This window comes from Camelus bactrianus, chromosome 10 (assembly GCF_048773025.1).
Source record: "Camelus bactrianus isolate YW-2024 breed Bactrian camel chromosome 10, ASM4877302v1, whole genome shotgun sequence".
Classification (NCBI taxonomy): Eukaryota; Metazoa; Chordata; class Mammalia; order Artiodactyla; family Camelidae; genus Camelus; species Camelus bactrianus.
Window position 1 is genome coordinate 10227604 of NC_133548.1, and position 12481 is coordinate 10240084.

At 38.4% G+C, this 12481-nt stretch overlaps 1 long non-coding RNA gene across 1 annotated transcript in view; it reads left to right on the forward strand.

Moving 5' to 3' along the window:
- LOC123617235 (uncharacterized) overlaps positions 1-8799 on the forward strand; it is a 32141-nt gene extending 23342 nt beyond the window's left edge. Inside the window, exons 3-4 of the long non-coding RNA XR_006725368.2 lie at positions 7227-7342; positions 8318-8799. This is a non-coding gene — a long non-coding RNA (uncharacterized LOC123617235). The remainder of the gene's footprint in view (positions 1-7226; positions 7343-8317) is intronic.
- Positions 8800-12481: the final 3682 nt, after the last annotated feature.

Here is a 12481-nt window from a genome sequence, read left to right on the forward strand (position 1 = left end):
TGTATATTTCCCTGTGCTATACAGTATAATCTTGTTTATCTATTCTACAATTTTGAAATCCCGTCTATCCCTTCCCACCCTCCGCCCCCTTGGCAACCACAAGTTTGTATTCTATGTCTATGAGTCTATTTCTGTTTTGTATTTACGCTTTGTTTGTTTGTTTGTTTGTTTTTGTTTTTGTTTTTTAGTTTCCACATATGAGTGATCTCATATGATATTTTTCTTTCTCTTTCTGGCTTATTTCACTTAGAATGACATTCTCCAGAAGCATCTATGTTGCTGCAAATGGCGTTATGTTGTCGGTTTTTATGGATGAGTAGTATTCCATGTATAAATATACCACATCTTCTTTATCCAGTCACCTGTTGATGGACATTTAGGCTGTTTCCATGTTTTGGCTGTTGTAAATAGTGCTGCTATGAACATTGTGGTGCAGTTGTCATCCTGAAGTAGGGTTCCTTCTGGATATAAGCCATCAATAAGAGAAAGGACAAAAATCACGTGATCATCTCAACAGATGCAGAAAAAGCATTTGATAAAATTCAACACCCATTTATGATAAAAACTCTCACCAAAGTGGGTATAGAGGGAACATATCTCAACACAATAAAAGCTATATATGACAAACCTACAGCCAGCATAGTACTCAACAGTGAAAAACTCAAAAGCTTCCCACTAAAATCTGGGACAAGACAAGGATGTCCACTATCACCACTCCTATTCAACATAGTCTTGGAAGTCCTAGCCACAGCAATCAGGCAAGAGAGAGAAATAAAAGGGATCCAAATTGGAAAAGAAGAGGTAAAAGTGTCACTACATGCCGATGACATGTTACTATATATATAGAAAACCCTAAAAGGTTTTCTTTCTTTCTTTCCCTTTCTTTTTTTTTTTTTTTCTTTCTTTCTTTCTTTCTTTCTTTCTTTCTTTCTTTCTTTCTTTCTTTCTTTCTTTCTTTCTTTCTTTCTTTCTTTCTTTCTTTCTTTCTTTCTTTTTCTTTCTTTCTTTGTTTCTTTCTTTCTTTGTTTCTTTCTTTGTTTCTTTCCTCCTTCCTTCCTTCCTTTCTTCCTTCCTTCCTTCCTTCCTTCCTTCCTTCCTTCCTTCCTTCCTTCCTTCCTTCCTTTCTTTCTTTTCCTTTCTTTCTTGCTCTCTTTCATGCTCTCTCTCTCTTCCTTCCCTCCCTCCCTCCTTTCTTATTCTCTCTTTCTCTCTTTCATTTCATTTCTTTCTTTTCTGAATTTCTTGCATGTTTTGGGCAGTTACACTCCTTTTCTCTTTCTGAGGTGTCAGGAAGTTACCTTGGCAACTTGGAGAGGCACGAAAATGTGTCTCTCTTCTTCTCCCCTGGCCCTGTGCAACCCTAGAAAGTGACGGGTGGTTGGAAATCTTAGAATATTGCTTCTCCAATATGTGTATTTGGGTCAAGTGACTTGAACCTAAAGAAAATGTTGTCAAGTATTTGACATGTAGGCGGAGAAAGATGAAACTGAAAGATAGGATAAAGTTAGCAGCAAAAGAGAGAAAATAAGAAGGTTATACTATGATGGACGTTAAGGAGAAAGTGTGTTTTAAAAAGAAGGAGAAACTTAACCATAGTAAGGATGTTACTTCTTCCCAAATTGATATGTAGGTTTAATAAAATTCCTACCAAAATCCCAACAGAATTTCTTCGTAAACATAAACAAGATTACTCTAAAATTTCTGTGGAAAGGCACAGGCTACAGCACAGCTAAAACAATCCTAAAAAAGAATAAAGTAAGGGAGTCACTCTACGTAGTGTTAAGGTTCACGGTACAGCTACAATAATCCAGACAGTGTGGTACCAGAGAAGGATGGATGCAAAGATCAATGGGATAGAATAGAGAACCCAGCACACAAATACACTCAATTAATTTTTTCACAAAGGTGCAAAGACAATTCAGTAGTGGAAAGATGGCCTTTTAAACAGATGGTGCTGAAGCAAGGGGACACCATAAACAAACAAACAAAAAAACAAACTGAAAGCAGTGAAAGAACCTAAATCTAAATCTCATGCTTTATGTAAAATCAGTTAACTGAAAATGAATCACAGACTTTAATGTAAAACTTTAAATATGTAAAACATCTTACAGTAAAACGTAAATTTAAAAAAAAACATAGCAAATCTTTAGACTCTAGGGCTAGGTGAAGAATTTTCAGGTTGGCTAAAAAAAGCCCAATTCATGAAAGGAAAAAAAAAAAAGAAAGCGTTTGTTTACTGAAGACCTTGAATTCCACTAGTTCAGGGCTAATTGGTCTTGTGACCCTAGTTAGCCTAGGAAAGTACAGGAGAACAGAGCAGATTTTAAAATCCACGAAATATTTACTGAGGGCTGGCTGGGTGCTAGGCACTGCCCTAGGCCTTGATAAGTGAACAAGCCAGAAAGGGTCATCCTACCCCTACCTAGGCTGTGTGTTCTCTAGGCACTGCTCCTCCTGCTGTTCTGCATGAAAGCTTCAACTGAGCAGGCAAGCCAGGTTTCCCTGGATAAGGTCCTAACTTTGGAGCCTTCCAAGTTCTTGGAAGGGCGGAAGATCTGGCATTAGTTCAGGTCATACGGGTAAAGGCTACAGACACTGCCAGATACTTACATCCTGTTCATGCAAGGGTAGAGGATGTTTCTAAAAGATGAATACCTTCCCTTTCACCAGTGAGAACCTATTTCTAACATGCCTAGGCTATACAGTAAGCCACTCATTTTCAGTAGAAATTCTGACTTATTATTCTAATTAGCAAAGGGTCTGATATTGATCAGTACCACTAATTGCTTCTGGAGAATGAGTTATATGAATAGAAGGCCAGTTAACCATCCCCATTACTAGTTTAAATGGTTGCTACATTGGTTTCTAGCTTAATGCAACTGAAAAGTAACCAGTCTTATACTGGCTACACTGAAGTATTTGAACTGTAGATATTGTAATCCTTGGCCTTACCCACAGATACTCAGTTTGGATGGATCTGAAATGGGGTCCAGAATTCTGCATTTTTAACAATTGTACCCTGTTGAAGAAAGGCCTCCCACTGTATTTTGAGAATCCCTGGATTATTCTAGTAGAAGAAGCATAGGAGGGTACACAGAACTGTAGTGGTAGGTAAACAAACTGTGTACCTTGTTCAATGGAATGCTACACAACAATAGAAAGTAACAAACTATTGATACATACAGCAACTGATGGATCACAAAGGTATTATGTTGAGTGAAAAAAGCCAATCTCAGGTTACACACTATATAATTCTATCTATAGACTGTACTTAAAATGACAGAATATATGATGGTGAACAGACCCATGGTTGCCAGAGGTCAGATACAGTGGTGTGACCATGAAGGGAAAATACAAGGGAGTTTCTTTGTGGTTATGGAGGAGTTCTGCATTCTTACAGGGGTGTTCGGGGATAGTTGAACTGTTCTGAATTCTGATTGTGGTGGTAGTTACATAAATCTATACATGTAATAAATAAGTTACACATACACACACACACACAGACGTGTATGTAAAAACTGATAAAATCCAAATAAGTTGTAAGGTTTCTTGGTTCATGGTACTGTACAAATGTCAGTTTCCTGGTTTTGGTTGTTGTATTATGATTATGTAAGATATGAACATGGGGGGAGCCAGGAGAAGGCAGGGTACCCAGGAGCTTTTTGTACTATTTTGGCAACTTCTGTGTGAGTCTAAAGTTATTTCAGAATAAAAAGTAAAAACAAAACAAAACAAACGACAACAATACAAACCTAGGTGGATGTGAAGTTGTAAATGTGAGGATGAAAGATGGTGTTTGAAAAAGAGAAAGGGAAGATAGAGGTTAACAACAGTATGGAATCTACTGCAGTCACACTGGGTTCAGATTCCTGTTCTCATTCTTGCTAGATGTGACCTTGGGCAGATTAGTTAACCTCATGTTTGAAATGGGGGAATAGCAGTATCTATGCCAAAGGAAGGGTTATTGTGAAGAGGACACACAAATACATGTAAAACACTTCGTATAGTGTTTGATACATGGGAAAGACTCAAAAAAACTGTTCTTATTTGCTTAGAGACGTGGGGAAGGAATTGTCAAGGCTCTGGCTGAAGTGGCCGTGGGAACAAGGACAAGTGCAAGATCCCACAGCAGGGGCAGAATTGTCATGGAGAGACTGGGTGGGGGCGCTGGGTAGAGGAGGAGGATGCTTCACATGTGTAGAAGACACCAGTGGGGCTCACCAGTTGGCCTGGGGGACAGGACGTTAGGAAGATACAGAGAAGAGGATGAAGTACAAACAGTGATCTGCAGGACCTCTTCCCTCTCAGAAAGTCTGAGCCAAAAGAATAAAAGCTCAGATGCTTAGTACTGATCTCCACAATATTTGGAGGAAAGTAAAGTTGTGCAGAAGGTAAAGACATGTTTACTCTTGTTCTCATCTGAGTGCCTTGAGAAGTTAATGTTGCTGATGGAAATTGTGTCAAGAGATGGTTTCACTAGGGTCTTAAAGGATAAAGCCTGACATAATAATTCAGAAACTATTAATTGAGCAGCAAATGGGGATGCTGAAGTGAGTAAAAAAATGGTTTTTACCTTCAAAAGTTCATATCCTAAAGAGTCAGTGAATGAAAGTCAAAGAAATACACAGTTCTTACAATATTCAATCAGTCCATAAGATAAGAATTTAAAGTGCTTGGTGGGGAAAGGCTTCACTAAAGAAGACATCCTTGAACCTGCCTTTGAGCAGGACTTCGTCTAAGATGGTGGGTCAGTGGAGTCTCTGGGACTAAGAAACAATCTTTGGTTTAAAAGTAGCAACATGAATCCCTATCAAAATACCCATGAGACTTTTTTCACAAAACTGGTGAAATAGTTCTAGAATGTGTATGGAAACACAAAACACTCTGAACAGCCAAAAAATTTTGAGCCAGAACAGAGCAGGAGGTATCATGGTCCCTGACTTCAAACTATACAGCAAAGCTACAGTAATGAAGACAGTATGCTCCTGGCACAAAAACGGACACATAGATCAATGGAACAGAATAGAAAGCCCAGAAATAAACCCACACACATTTGGTTAATTAATCTACAACAAAGGAAGCAAGAATATACAATGGAGAAAAGACAGTCTGTTCAGTTCAATAAATGGTGTTAGGAAAACTATATAGCTGTATGAAGAAGAATCAAATTACCTTTTTACATTATATACAAAAATAAACTCAAAATTGATTAAAGACTTAAATGTAAGACATGAAACCACAAAACTCCTGGCAGAAAACGGGCAGTACACTCTTTGACATGGGTCTTAGCAATATTTTTTCAAACATATCTCCTCAGGGAAAGGATACAAAAGCCAAAATAAATAAATCAAATGAAAAACCTTTTGCACAATGAAGGAAACTATCAACAAAATAAAAAGGCAGTCTATGGAATGGGAGAACATATTTGCAAACAGTATATCTGATAAGGGGTTAATGCCCCAAATATACAAAAAGCTCATACAACTCAACATCAAGAAAACAAACAACCCAGTTAAAAAATGGGCAGAGGACCTGAATAGACATTTTTCCAAAGAAGGCACACAGATGGCCAGCAGACACAGAAAAAGACACTTAACATCACTAACCTTCAAGGAAATACAAATCAAAACCACAGTGAGTTATCTCCCACCTGTGAAGATGGCTTTTCTCAAAAAGACAACAGATAAGTGTTGGTGAGGATGTGGAGAAAAGGGAATCCTCATACTCTGTTGATAGGGATGTAAATTGGTGCAGCCGCTATGGAAAACAGTATGGAGATTCCTCAAAAAAATTAAAAGTAGAACTCCTGTATGATCCAGCAGTTCCACTTCTGGATATTTCCCCAGAGAAAAGAAAAACACTAATTTGGAAAGGTATGTGCACCCCTATGCTCACTGCAGCATATTCAAAATAGCCAAGTATGGAAGGAACCTAGGTGTTCGCTGATGAATGGATAAAGAAGTGGTATATATAGACACAGTGAAATATTAGCCATAGAGAAGAATGAAATCTTGCTGTTTGCGACACTGTGGGTGGACCTAGAGGGTATTATGCTAAGTGAAATAAGTCAAACGAGAAAGACAAATACCGTATGATTTCACTTATGTGTGGAATCTAAAAAACAAAACAAATGAACAAACATGACAAAACGGAAATATAATAATAGAAACAGAGAGCAAACAGGTGGTTGCCAGAGGGGAGGAGAGTGGTGGGGTGAGTAAAATAGGTGAGGGAGATTAAGAGGTACAAACTTGTGGTTAAAAAATAAATGAATCATGGGGATGAAATGTACAACGTGGAGACTGTAGCCAGTAATACTGTAAGAACTTTGTATGGTGACCGATGGCAACTAGGCTTATCGTGGTGATCCTTTTGTAATGTAAAGAAAAACTGAATTACTATGTTGTGCACCTGGAACTAACATAGTGTTGTAGGTCAACTATACTTAAATTTTTAAAAAAAGTAGGAGCATGAGAATTTAATTTTGGCAAATACTGTGGGCCACTAAACCACAGGCCTTTAATAGAGTCTTCATATTCACTCATTTTCTCTTCCCCAGATCTGGGTCCCACAGATGGGCAGAAAGGATGGGCATCCTGGTCATAGTTGGTGGTCACTCTTCATATTCCCCCAGGGGTCGTGATTGGGAGCAATGGAGCCTGACCCCATCCCGACATTGGCAGGCAGACCTGGGGGAGTGGGGAACATAGGACTGGCCTGCCCCAGTCTCCATCACCAGATGGACATCCCGTTCACCTCCTCTTCTCCCTACAAGTTCGTGCTTTCTGGAGTCAGAGGTGAAGGAAGTCCACTATGAGCCTAATCTCTTGGGGTCCCTGAGTTTTCTCCTTGATCCTTCTCTGGTGTTACAGGATACCCCCCAAAAACCATAGCCTTTGCATTGTTAACAAGAGGTTCTTTTTGTGGTTGCAGGATATCATAAAAGGTTCATATTTTTCAGACAAGCAAAGCAAAAGCGCTTCTATAGAAAACGATTTTTCACATGTTGGAAGGTAGAATATTTCTGAAGCCAGGGCCACCATTTAAATGTAAAAACGTAGAGCTAAAGAAGCCACCTGTTAGAAATTTTCTGTTGTAGACCCGTCCAAGAATGAATGTCCAAACCTAAAAACTTTATTATTTAAAAAAAATCTCTGCCAGGAAATCAGCCAGAGCTAGTCATATATCTAAGTATTTCACTGAATCTATCACATCTTTTTTGGTAGGATGCACCGCTACTTTATGTAACATGAAGAAAGAAAAATGTTGCCGCTTAACCTGTGACACCGTGAGATGTCAAAGATGCTATAACAAGAAAAAAAAAGTGAATTAGGAAATTCATGTAAGTTGGAAGACAGATTTTCCTTTTCAGTCTTCAGAGACAGTAGGAGAAAGGATGAGGACTTGGTGGTTAAGCTGAAGTTTGATCCCACCACCCCTCTTACTAAGCTGCATGACTCTGGGAAGGGATGTTTCCTTAAACTCCATCCTTTCATCTGTAAAAAGGGATCACACTCACCTCAGCTGGGTTGAGGTGAGGAATAAACGATTTACTGGCTATAATGCTTCTCCCCGAATGCCCGTCAGAGGGTGTATATTTAATGAAAATTAGTTTCTCTTCCTCTTAGTTAAACCAGTCTATTTCTTGTATTCATTTAGATCAGTTTGCTTTGGTTTCAGTCCTCTGATGTGCAGGCATGGTTCCATGCTAAGATGCCTCCTACTGAGGAGTCTGAAAACAGAGCATTGCTCTTCTTGCCATTGCTGTCGCCTTGCTCTTTGTCCTCATTCCTTCCTTGCTGGTAGGAGTGTAGACTTCGGTGATTCATTACCTGGACCGCTTTGTGCCAAGACCTATGCAGGATGGGCTCATTTACCTCTAAATAGCTCATCTAGTTACTGATTTTGCCTCCTTTTGTTAAGAAGACACCTGTTTGCTTCCATCTTAACCTTGGGTTGCCTGTAAAATCTCTTGTGGGCCCCTAATTTTATACTTGGTTGAATATCCATAATGATCACAAAAAGAGCAACTCTCATTTCTACTATTATGGGAAGTAGCTTAGCTCCTCAAGGTTATTGCCCGTGTGCTGTGTCTTTGTCTCAGATAATGCTGTAGAGTGTTGTTAAATATTGCCTCTTCATCTTCTCTTTTCTCTGATGATCTTCTAATCATAGTCTCTTTAACTCATGTCTTCTCTGACTTCATCTAACTTCACTGTATCTTCTCCAACGCTGCTTTCTTTATTAAATTCTGTCTTCAAAGGGATTTGCTATATTTCATTTCTTCAGAAATGACAGCATCCACCTCTTTTTACAGGTGACCCTGCCAAAAAATAAAACCAAAGAACAACAAAGAAAGAAGAAGTAAGGATAGGAGGAAGGAAGGGAGGAAGGGAGGAAATTTTGTTCCACATTGCCTGGATTTTGTGGTTTGGTATGTCTTGAATTTCTACTCTGTTTGGAAGATTTGATATTATTAATTTAGTTAAAAGAGTACACAAAGGTAAATCACATTTTAGTGGGCAGAAAATATGAAAAGAAAATGAAAAGAAATTCAATTAATATATTAGAACACTATTCTATTTCACTAGCAATAAGAAATTATCAAGATGACATACAATATTCTGTCTAATGTGATGAGGCTGTGAAAGAGAGAGTGGTATTTTATTAAAATTCTTCTAAATTTAGCAAACAGGGTACACTTGACTTTTAGGGGAAATGTATATCTTAACTACAAACTATATTGAAAAAATTGTCACACATGAAAACATGCCAATTATTGAAATCCCTTTGGTTCAATATTTCACTGATTTTTAATGTAAACTTCTTCAATAAAGGGATAAAAGAAGAATAAAACTGAATGTTCATATTTTAATAGATAAAGGAAAAGACAGATATGTCAATATGTAGATAGGGAGGTAGCAACATACAATCAGAATCAAGTAGGCAGAGATAGTTCACCCACTGGGTAAATGTGTAAAGTAATTCTGGTATTTCTATTGATGGACTGTTACACAATCATTAAAATGAGAATATGGAAAGATAAAAATACAAACATGAAACCCCCTATAAATGTAATGTAGAGAAAAGAATATGTTGATTAATATGAATACGAGTAACCAAAACAGAACTGATTTTTAACCATCATTTAATAAGTTTGAGGACCTACTATGTGCCACACTCTTTTAGATACTGCAGTTTTAGTGTTTAGCACAATAGACAGGTCCCAGCCCTCAGGAACTTGTATTCGAGGCAGGGGAAGCCAACAACCAAATAAATGATAGAAACATCAGACTGTGGTAAGTGAGTGCCACGCAGAGAATTAAGATGAAATGGGAGGGAGTATTCAGAGATAAGGGGAAATCGGTGGTCAGAAAAGGCCATTGGAAGAAGTTTTATGTTGTTTTTATTTTTCTTGCCATGTCTTCAAAATTCTTAAAATAATTGTCTTTATGATTCAGAAGTACATTTCAGAAGCTATTTAAAGTGATAACAAGTTACCTCGATTTTTAAAATCTTAATTATTTGGATTCCATGGAAGGAATTTAGAATAGCGGTCCTCAAACTGAATCATGTGAGAGTTTTTAAAAAGTCAAGTTTTCTTAAAAGAAGAAAATTCGTGTGGCTGCTTCAGTGAATAAGTTTTAGTAAAGTTTCCTACCATCTCATGACTTGGATTGTTCCTGTCATGAACTTAGATTCACTGCAGCTGTTTCCTGCAAAATGCAAAAGCGTAACTTTAACAAGTTTCATTTCCTGCACAGATAAAAGCACAGAGAATTATTGATAGATCTCTGGGCAGCCCTTTCCCTACAGAAACAGATGAAAATTGGTGCCTGTTAGTTATGGTAGGAGAGCTTTTTGCCTGGTCCATGGAGTGATTCTCTTCTTGTCACTGATGCTGCAGCCCACAAATTTGTTTCTGCTGTATTGGCTGTTGTGGTTGTTCCTATCATAGCTGAGGAAATACTGCTTTGGAGATCAGGAACATTGTAAAAGCCACACACAGTGGTCAATAAGTTGTGAGAATGTCAATAACTTAGAAGTGATACACCTAAACCCTAGCTCTTCAGTGAAAGGAAATGTCCCAACTTTGTAGGAGCCTCTTGACTGCTACACCAGTGACAGCAGATTAATGCATCTGAATGGTGTAAACTCCACAAAGGCAGGAGCTTTTATCTGCGTTGTTCACTGCTTGTATCCTCATCACTTAGAACCGGTGCCAAGTGCAGTAAATATGTGAATTTGTCAAATGAATGTAGCCTGTACCTATCTGTGCCTGCAGGTGTTAGACCACCTGCCATTCTGGGTAACTCCTCGCCCTGCTTCTCATTCAAACCGTCAATCAACTCTCTCCTTCCTTTTGTGACCAGACATTCCCAAAGCTAAGCCTGCTCTCACAGCTTCAGTGTTTTCATGTCATGTTTATTTTTTAGTCTTTCTTCTCTCCATAATACCTTTCTAAAGTTGTTTCTTCTAGGCCACCAGTGATGACCTAATACCTGAATCGCATGGTGTCTGTTCACCCTCCGTTCTTGAGGATTTCTCAACAAAACTGCGCTGCTTCCCCTCCTTGCCCTTTGAGACCCTTGTCCTTCCTTAGCTTCCAAAACAGAATGCTCTCTTAAGTCTCTCTCCTACTTTCTTAGACATCCTGAGTTGCATCTTCAGTGATTTCACTTTCTCTGACAGCCGGATGGGGGCATTCTGCCCAAAGTGTCACCCTCCCCTGGGAACGCGCGTTCATTCCCATAACTTACCAATTTTAGGTGAATACTTCATACAATTTCATCTTCTTTCAATCCTGTTCTCTCATCTGATTTTCAGACTTTTGTTTCCAGATGTTTGCAACGCATATCATAATGAATCTTCGATGTGTGATGTAAAATCGCAGAGCTGGTCCAACCCGAGCCCACTAGCCAGTCCCCTGGCTTCTCCTTCCTCAGTCCCCATCACTCTCCTTTATTAGCATCACCACCGTCTAACACCCTTCCTACTTCTCATCGTCCAGGCTCGAAGCTGAGAGAGGTCTTTGATTTCTTCCTCTTTTTTCACTCTTTATGTCTAATGAATTCCTTTGTATTTATTAAGTCCTTTCTACCCCAACATCTCTCTAAAATATCACCCTCCTTATTTCTCGTCTTTAGTTCAAGTCTGGTTTCTTGTTTCTCTTACTGCCCCACTTATTTTCCAAACCATTAATTGTGATTTCTTTCTTCCCTACTCAGTTCACCTCCAGTGATTCCCTAGTGCTTATGGATTAAAGTACAGATGCTGTGGGCATTTGAGACACTGCATAATGTGGCCCCAGCCCTTTTCTGTTGCCTGAAGTCTAGGTACACCCTGATTTAACCGTGATCCATCTAGGTTATTGTTATTGGCTCTGAACACAACTAGAGTGTTTCTGTTTTCATCCTGTGTAGGTATTGTTACCTGCGATATTCTTTCCTTTTTCTCTTATTATATATGTAATTTCTACTTATTCTCTAATATTGAACTCAAATCTCTCCTAGTCCATGAGATTTCCTTTAATACCTTATCCTTCACTGAGCTCACTCCTGTAATAAAGCAATTATTTTGTGCTAGGCACTAGAGCATTTTACTGTTACTTAGTCTTTACTTTGCTTACATTACTTATCATCTCTTTTAAAATTATTTTTATTGGAATATAATTCAAGAAATGTTTTTAATGCTTTTGCAGAACTATGCAACCAGCATTGTACCATTATATAGTTACAGAAAATTTTCATCACTCTAGAGAGAACCTAATTAAGTAATTAATTAGCAGTCATGTTCACTTTCTATTTCTCTTTCCCCCTGCCCACCCCAGGCTCTGTCTACTTTTTGTTTTTATGGATTTGCCTATTATGGGCATTTCATATAAACGGGATCATACAACACATGGTTTCTTGTATGTAACATGATGTTCTCAAGGCTCATCTATGTTGTGGTATGTACCAACACATCATTCCTTTTGATGGCTGAATAATATTTTATTGTGTGGATGTACTACATTTTCATCAGTTGATAGACATTTGGGTTGTTTGCACGTTTTGCCTATTACGAGTAACGCTCCTATGAACATTTGTTTTAAAGTTGCTGTGTGAGCCTGGTTCTCTTGGTTATGAGGACTGCTGGGCCTTACAGTGACTGTATGTTTCGCTTTTTGAGGAACTGCCAAACAGTTTTTCAAAGCAGCTACACCATTTTACATCACCACTAGCAATGTACAAGTGTTCTAATTTCTTCAAGTCCTTCCCAAACTTGTTACTTTCTTTTTGATTATAGCCATCCCCATGGGCATGAAGCAATAGCTCATTGTGGTTTTGATTTGCATTTCCCCAGTGACTAGTGACGTTGAGCATCTTTTCATATACTTATTGACCATTTGTATATTTTCTGTGGACAAATGTATATTCAGATCCTTCGCCCAATTTTTAATTGGGTTATTTGTCTTTTTACTGTTGAGTTGTAAGCTTTC